This window comes from Saccostrea cucullata, unplaced genomic scaffold (genome assembly GCF_032062105.1).
Source record: "Saccostrea cucullata isolate Sc308-1 unplaced genomic scaffold, CSIRO_AGI_Scuc_v1 ctg2144, whole genome shotgun sequence".
NCBI classification, from domain to species: Eukaryota; Metazoa; Mollusca; class Bivalvia; order Ostreida; family Ostreidae; genus Saccostrea; species Saccostrea cuccullata.
Window position 1 is genome coordinate 71,059 of NW_026923011.1, and position 9,400 is coordinate 80,458.

At 31.7% G+C, this 9,400-nt stretch overlaps 1 long non-coding RNA gene across 1 annotated transcript; it reads right to left on the minus strand.

Moving 5' to 3' along the window:
• Nucleotides 1-278: 278 nt before the first annotated feature.
• On the minus strand, nt 279-5,161 carry LOC134262939 (uncharacterized). Its single transcript, XR_009991139.1, has 3 exons — nt 5,037-5,161; nt 992-1,140; nt 279-388 (listed from the first exon to the last, which is right to left on the minus strand). It is a non-coding gene; the product is annotated as an uncharacterized LOC134262939 (long non-coding RNA).
• Nucleotides 5,162-9,400: the final 4,239 nt, after the last annotated feature.

The window sequence follows — 9,400 nt, forward strand, 5'->3', positions numbered from 1 at the left end:
TAATTAAATACATAGCCACGCGATACTCCTATACCTTGTGTAGATTTCTTTGATCATAAAATAAAATGCTTTTTATTTACCAAGAGTATACTGCCAAATCCCATACCTTGTTCATATAACTTGATTATCATTTCTATAAATGATTCCTTAAATAAACACATCGGCATATATATGTATCAGGATCTTATTTTCTGTCAATATTTACATAATAAGAGATGTTCCTAAAATTTCAATTGATTTTTCTTCTTTGTTAAACAGTAAATATCTCATTTCTCCACACTCCGCCACATGTCACCTGTCCATTCCCGGGGCAGGGATAGTTACATTCGCTGTCCGGACGTCTGTTCCAAAATCTTATATGACGACCACAAAAACAATCAGAGCCATACTGAAAAGGTGAAATATTGGAGGTAAATTAAGAAAATCTTGAGTTTCGATAAGAGTTGATTTACGGCACCCCATCCGCCAACAACTCCAACACACAAATACAAATGACAGTTTAATGTTGCAAAATGCGATAATTCATCTAAAATATTGAATTTGAATTTTATATGGGAAGGTTCATCTGCTAAAAAAACTTCCTTTATTTAAAAAAACCCTGTCTTTAAGATGTATTCATCTTGCATTTTACTCAGATTCTTTCTTTTAAACAAGTTCTTGTTCACAATTCTTCAAATGTTGTTTTTCCCTTATCCTGAAAGTATATCTTGTCAAAGTTATTTCATGTCGTGTGTTTTGAAGTTTGAAAACAGGTTATTCATATGTGAAGAAAAAATATAACATCTTGGGTTGAAAATACACTATTTTAGTCTGTGTACTCTTTTGTCATAGGAAATGTACTATACTATGCATTACTATTAAATGAAAAAAAATCCTTCTCTAAGAGAGGAGCAACTTTTTTTTAGTAAGAGTGTAATTATAGGAAAATATTCCAATATCTTCATAATACTGTCTGTTAAAACAATTAAGAAGAAAAAATGCTAAAAATTACTTGAAGTCCGATGTATGTGAAATCTGGATCAATTTTCAGGCAGTAATTAGTGCACGCAGAGGGTTCGTTTTTGTTAAGTGTATAAAATTTCTTTGGTTCAAATGATCTCCTCCAGTTGTCTTCGAAACACCCAAGTCTTTTTATTTGGCCTTTGAAAATGAGAAATTGATAAATATAATAATACATTTATCTAATGTATAGCTCCTTAGATATCAAAACTAGTCTGAGGCGCTAAAAATTAACATTAAAACAGTGTACAAGGATTAATATTTTAATAAATCTACGAGAAGTTTATTGAAGCTTTAAAAGAATAAGGAATGAAAGATGCATAAAAATGGAGAAACATTAATGAAAAAGTAGTGTACGTTTCGGAATTGTACATTCCGTCCGTATCGTTTCGGACTTTATTATTTCGTAAGTAATATCCGGTTTGAGATGCACGGACTCCTCAACGGCCAAACAATGTCATGTTTTAAGCCCGTCAATGTGTGAGTTATTTAATATTTAAAAATGACTGTTAATAATAATGAGAATTGTATAATTATCAACAAACTGTCATTTATTGTAATAGATATCTATCCATTAACAGGTCGAAGCAATAAAATGTTACTACATGACGGTGTGAATTTCTGAACTGACCAAGTGCAACAAGTACGCGGGTATGTTACGGCAGCACATGGACCAAAATTCGGCGAATTAAGACTTTTTAATAATTGGGTAACACTAATAATTTGGAAAAGTCCAGCATAAAACTTTTGTTAGAATTATGCATTCTATAGACTCAATGGGACTTATACCTACATGAAGCATTTCACCACGACGTCTATAATTAGAAAATATGCCTTAATGAAAAGTGAAAAGTTCAACACTACCCCGGGGATCATTAATTTCAGTTTGTAAAAATAATTATGTAAAAACATCTCTGTACCATGAAAAGTGCTTCTAGAATCCTACTGTCCTATTACAGAAGTAATTGTTCAACACTTCCTGACGAAACCTTCCCAAAATTTTTACATTTTGTTCATAACATAAAAAAAAATTCCCGTAAAAATACGATTCTAGCAGCACTTTTCAAAAACAATAGAATAAGAACGTTAGAAAGAAACAAAAATTAAGTTTCAAAGTGTGCAGCGAAGTGTTGAACTTTTGCATCTTATTTGTTACGAACAACAGAGGAAAAGCTGATCGGCAAGTAAACACCCTCCCTGCTTTAATTTTAGGAAGAAATTGTTGAAGTATATTACCATACCTTATTCATAAGCTTTATTCCCACATGAATTACACATGATATTCATTCTAAATGCTTTTAAACTCCGATTTCTTGTGTTTGTTTACATGAATTCTCGTTACGTTTCACTTTCACTCTGCTACTGCATGATCAACAGTTATGACGTCACGGGTTTGGTATTTATCCCCTGTGATAACTAAAGATACCCAGAAACGACAAAATCTGTTTTTATAATGCCTCTGCATATTTTAATTAATTTTTACGACCTCAGATCAATCTTGGATATCGATTACAAGAAATTGTTACATCTAAACTTCGCGTCATATAGTTTACTATGACGTCATATCATATAGGCAAGTAGAATATTTGGTTGTAACCTTAACCTACCTGCGTAGGATTGAATAAACAAATAAAATTAAAACAAAAATATCTTCTCGGTATTCAGGAAGATCTCTACACATATGAAGTATAATTGATTTTTGTTGCATGCATTTCTTTCTAATAATAGGCTCAATATCCGATAAAATAAGAGTCGAAAGTATTTCACTTTATATTTTGAAAATATTTAAAATATTTTATTTATTTTGTTAAAACCTTTCCTTTCTTAATTTTTAAAAGCATTGTGCTTTAAATTTCCATTCAGAGTTTAATATTTACATTCAGTGTAATTTTCATTACGAAATCCAATAAAAATCCATGACGTTCAAATCTCTATAACACACGCGGAACCTTGTCACTGCACGTTAGAATACAAAGTAAAAACTATTTGCATTTTCAATACTTTATGAACACCAACATGTACATTGTTTGACACAATTTAATCTTTAAAAATACCCAGTTGAATTAACGTAATACAGTGTAATACGACAAATGTGCATTTAAAATCAATCGGTCACCTTTTTTTCCTTGCAATGTTCATTTGCGTTATTTAACTTTACTACGTCACAGACGGCTCTTAATTCTATAATGCACCAATTTTGAAGAGTGCTAAATTCACATAAAAATTACCGAAATAAACAATTATGAAGATGAAAAATTAAAGAATGTAAATGTTTGTATTGAATTTATATTTTGGGATGCCTTCGGTCTTATAACACACCTGATCCTGCCGACAAAATTACCAGGTATCATACCGTGCTAACGCGCGGTATTCAATTTGTCGGTACGGCCAGGTGTGTTATAGGACCAAAAACATCCCAAAATATGATATTCAATACTTAAATGTTATAAAATATTCAAATAATAAACACCAGAATTATAGATAAAATCTACACAATTTTATTTAGATTTACAAAAATAGACACAAGAAAATTTAAAACAACATTTTCTTGAGAATAACTGGTTGGATTTCTCGCCTCGAAGTGATACAATGTACTACCTATCCACAATATCGCATGTTGTGGTATGCTCGGTGATTTATCGATGTTAAGTGACTTCGAATAAGATTATTTGGGACCAAAATGGAAGTACGCCATGTTGTGACATGGTAGAGAGCCCCTTAATAACACTAACCAAGAATAAAACGAACAAAGGGAACCTTATATATATAATTGATTTAAAAACCTGCATTTGAGAGACTTAAAAATCATAGGGTTTGAAACTCAGGAAAAGCAATTCTTAAAAAAGGTGTGTCTTAAGCAAATTCTTGAGGACACCAACACTTTGAGCAACACCCTATGTGTATTTAAAGTTCATTCCACAAACTGGCGGCGGTCCAGCTAAAAGATCATTCTCTTAAAGCCTCAGTTCGAACTCTTAGAATATTAAGTCTTATTAAATTTTAAGTTAATTTCCGATCTCAGTGATCAAGGGGGCTATGTCAATATTTTCAGCTGGTGTCGTGTGTGTAAAAATCAAACAAAAGTAATTTGTGATTTTATTTTTGGGGTTTTTTTTACAAGAAATAAAATCGGGTAATTATGTCTTTAATTTTGACTTAATTAAATTCAAAGTTACAAGTTTTATTTTTGATCTTAAATGATTCCCCTATACACCAATGTGACCGCAACTAGTAGTACTGATAACATAAAACAATGATAGAATAGGTGAGTATGTAGCAAACCTTGAACATTTTAAATCATGCAGCCTCCAACCATCTCATCGAAACCTTTAATAATTTTGTTTCTCATACTATTTTTCTATAAAGCCCCCAACATAATATTCACGAATGCTTAAAGCTGAAGGAATCCGTAGGATAAAGGGGTCTTTATTGTATTTAATTCTGCATTTAAACAGTGCATTGTAAAAATGTACTAATCAAAATCTCTTTTTAGTTGTGTTTCTCAACTTCTAATTAATCAAAAAGAAAATATTTCTCTGTATAGTAATTAAAACGCACGTATGTTCAGGCGGCACATAGACCAGAATTCGGCGAATTAAGACTTTTCTTATAATTATGTAACACTAATAAATTGGAAAAGTCAAGCATAAAACTTCTGTTATAATTATGCATTCTATAGACTTAAATGGGACTTATACTACATGAAGCACTTCAGTACGACGTCACCACGTGACGTCTATAATTAGAAAATATGCCTTAATGAAAAAGTTAAAAGTTCAACACTACCCCGGGGATAATTAATTGCAATTTGTAATAATACAAAAATAACCTGTTGACTTAAAAGTTTGATTATGCGATTTTATTTAGTGTAGAAAGTATAGGTGCATTAAAATTTAAAGTAAAATACTAAACCTGAAAAAAATAGAAAATTCCAAGGAAGTGACACTCTTAGATGCCCTTTTTAAAAATAATGACCGCTATAGGTTACTATGAGGTCGTATGGCATAGGCAAGTATATGAGTGTAACCTTGACATACCTGGGCTGGTGTTACTATAGTATCTCCATCCGGGCTCCTCTAACATTCCGGAAGAGAAGGAAGTCCGATGAACACGGCATTTCCTCAGTCTTGGATTGTAACCAAAGAAGCAACACTTTTCTGGACACATCATTGTACATACACATAACGACTGAGCGTCAGATTCCCACAGAAGGTCTTTATCTGACTTTTTATTATCAAATTCAACTTTAGCTGTGTAATGTAACGACACAGCGGTGGCCTTAGACAAGGTAATGAATGGGACAGTTATACAGATAACAAATAGATCCCTCAAATTGTCACCGGTGTTAAGAACAAACGACTGCGCTCATTTAAGAACTTAGAAATCGATTAAAAACACAAACCTTCATCTATTATAGAAAAATATCAACTATTCAGTAATTACTCTCACTCATCTATCAATTATTTTAAACGAAATTCATCAGATATTTTGCAGAGAAATAGAATTTCAAGGATCTTTACATTAAACATAACCTATCTGCTAGATCACTGTACCAATAAATTACAAGGCATTGTTATTCATACTATAAAGAAATCAACGGATAATAGATAATCTTTTGAACTGACTTTTGAAAGCTATTGTATCATCACATGACTTTTTCATGTATTTTAAAAAGCATAGTATAATCCGACTTCGTTTTGCCACATTATGCATATACTGCAGCCAAGTCTTTAATAGATTTCAATATCGGTAGGGCACACCCTAGTTAACATTCAATCATAAAAATAATTTTCTCATATCTTGTAGATTCTGAAAACATGATACTACTTTCAGTGGAATTTGCATTTTGTAAGTTTAAATTCCTTCGTTAAAAATCGTTTCACTTAAATGAGTATTTCTGAAATTAATTTGTCAAACTCTGGTATTTGTCATCAAATTAACACAACAAAAATTCTATGAACATGCATGGAAACAGTTAAATTGAACTCTTTAACGGAAGTAGACATAGAAGGTATCCCTGTCCATTAAAAAATAATTCAAATTACAAGCTGGGTGAGCATGTTTTTCAGATATAAGAACTAGACTTCAAGGACAATTCCTGTTCATTTAAGAGGTCAATTTTTTTTCATTATTTTAATTTCTTGGAAACTCCTTTGATATATATATGTACAATCACACATGAAAGTCAAAATTCTTTTCCTTTAAGTACCATCAATATAAAATACAGGTAATATCTATTTAAGCATCCCTTACTTTTTAAAAATAGTTCAAACCAAAAAGATCTTTTGATTATCCTCTTAGGAAATTACATTCATCGTCTTTATTATAAGTAGTCATCTTTAATGGCTAACTTCCATCCATTGTTTATTTCCTCCAGATGAAGATTTGAATACAACACACCAATTACAACATATAAAGATCAATGAGAATTAATTAAAAAAAAGAATTTATATATACAATTTGCTTGTATACGCTGTATGAAAAAAATATAAAGAACAACCTCATGTTTGTGTTTCATACATCTTGTCGTTGTAAGTGACTATACTAGAAAAAATTAATTAAAAAAAGCAATTTTACATGAACGTTTGTTTGTCTAAGACTTTGTCATGGGTACCCATGGCAACAAGTAAGTAAACATCGAACTTATTTTAACTGACAAAATCTATGTAAAAAAAGATTACTCTTTCAATATCTCTTTTTACTGTAAAACAGTAAATATTTAGTTTCTCCAAGATCCGCAACTTGTGACCTGGTGATTGCCTGGACAGGTTAAGTTACATACGCTGTTTGAGCGTTTCATCCAGAACCTTACATGACTACCACAAAAACAATAGGAGCCAAACTGAAATAAAGGAGAAAATTTCGAGATAAATAAACATTGTAATTCTTGGGTGGTTTGATATGTGTAAGTATACTCTACCCCCACACTTTAAATGTTGCAAAGGAGAACAAATCGTCTTAATTTGAAATTTAAAAGACGATGAATTTTACCTTTTTCTAAACTTTGAGCAAATATCAATTTGATTAAAAATCGCAAAAGGTTCATTCAAAGTTGATTTTCCCTTATTTTTTATACAGTGGCTTGTTTAAATGGTGATTCTAATATCCGGACACTCAACACATATTCGGACAAATTGACTAGGAACCAAAGCGTCCGAATAAATGAGGCTCCACTGTACATATTGATCAAAGTTATTGCATGCCGTGCATTTTAAAGTTTGAAAACAGATCATTCAGATGTACAAGCATATTTCCTGTTTGAAAATGGAAATTCTAAGACAACCAATCCAAATCCTTTATGATTTTGATTGTTAAAAGCCAGAAGAAAAAAGGCTATAATTTACATCAAGTCCAATGTATATAAAATTCGGTTCAAAATTAAGGCACTGATTAGAGACCGTTTGGGTTAAGTATATACAAATGGTAAAGTTCAAAAGATCTCGTTGTATTCAAAACACCCTAGTATTTTAATGTTGCCTATGAAATGAGATGGTGCAGATAATGAACAGTGATCGATCTCCAAAAATCTATAATCAATACAAAGTGAAAAGGGCATGAATCACGGTTTCCTGGAAATTATAGATGTAGGATCAGAGGCCTACAAAGAAAAATAGCTCCCTCTGTTAACGCGTCAAACCCATTGTAAGTCCTATCAAACAATAATAGTTCATAGCTAGAGCGAAAATCGTTTCAGATCTTAGAGGAGGTTTTCAATGGCTCGAGGTATTCACACTAACTTGACCGAAAAGCAATGGTAAATCAGGGAATAACTATCTTCAAATTTTGTTTTTGCGACTGTTGATGCTGATTGACTGGTCGCAAACTTTTACCAGCGACGCGTACTTGGTCGTTATAATCATATGTGTTTCAGGCGGGCTGAGGGACATTAACTCGTAAGCCCAGTGCTCAAAGTAACTATAGTTCATATCTATTATCAAATTATTATCTTTTTAAAAGCATGATACAAAAATTTTATTTCTTAATCGAAAAGATTTTTGTTAAACAACTTTTTTATCAATGTTATGAAATCCTTGCTTTGTTATTTGCAGTTTCATAAGCATAATAAATTTGAAATTTAACAATATTATATTACACAGTTTTGTTATTTTACAAATATGTTTGATTGAAGATTTATACTGAAAAAGCAGATTGAAGATCTTGTAAATATGCATAGGATATTTTCGGTTTTGTGCCTATATAACTGGAAATTCTTCAGTATCATTTAAGTTTACAAAATATTTTTTTAACGTATCATATTTTCAGTTTAAATTCATTTCATAGTGTAGTGGGTTTCAATATAATTGTCCTTTTGTCTACAATCTAATTTTTAATATCTTATATCCTTGCGTGAAATTCGAAGTTTTGTAAAAAATAATTAGTCATTAAATCTGTCAATGTAGGTCGTGCATAGTTCCCTGTTCGCTGACAAGGTACTGTCGAAGACATCTCATTAAGGATTACCGTCTGACAAGTCGATAGCCTTACACTATTAATTATACCCTGATTTCAAGTGTGTATTAATGTGGGCGGACGACATTTTGAATCTGATCCGTTTTCTTCTGAAAATTGATTTCGAAATAACAATCATCATTGAAGACAGACTTGTTTTTGATAAAAACTTAAAAATATGTTGTTCTGTTAAACATACATGTATTGTATTCTTTTCTTCTGTTTATATCTTTTCTTACTGCCTCCCTACAACGTTTGAACATTTAAGAGAATAAATCATTGTTATTGTCAAATAACCATCTCTATCATATAGTCTATTTATATTCCCTATATAATCTATACAAACGCAAACAGTTCATAACACTACATATTCAACGGTTTTGAGGCCGTATTTAGCGGAGGGTCGATGCGCGTGCAACGGCATTGTGACGTCACAATCAAAATATCAAACAACGTTGTAAACGATGGTTGTAAAGGAAGCAGCGAGCTACGTATATGTGCAGGAAAACAATTATTCAAACCTATTTCATGATTATTTTTTAACATCTGGATGTCACACACATAGCGAAACTTGGAAAGGAAAACACGGAGGCTACAAACAGTAATCTGGAGATTTTTTTTATTTTCAACAATGGAAGATCGCAAATGAAAATGGTGTCATCATACAGCCTTCAATGTCTTATCTATTCAAATCCCGACTATATAATAAAACAATTATGGACTCTTTTGGTGTTGAATATGGTTTGTTATTCACATGAAAAATATCCATATTGACCCCGGCTTCGCCTCGGTCAATATGAATATTTTTCTGGTGAATAACAAACCATATTCAACACCAATAGAGTCCATAATTGTAGAATATGTGAGATATGTATCAAAAGAGTACTTTTCATCACTGCCTAATGGGGTACATGTAGCTTCATAACGACGAAATTGCGAAAGGCTGTCAAAA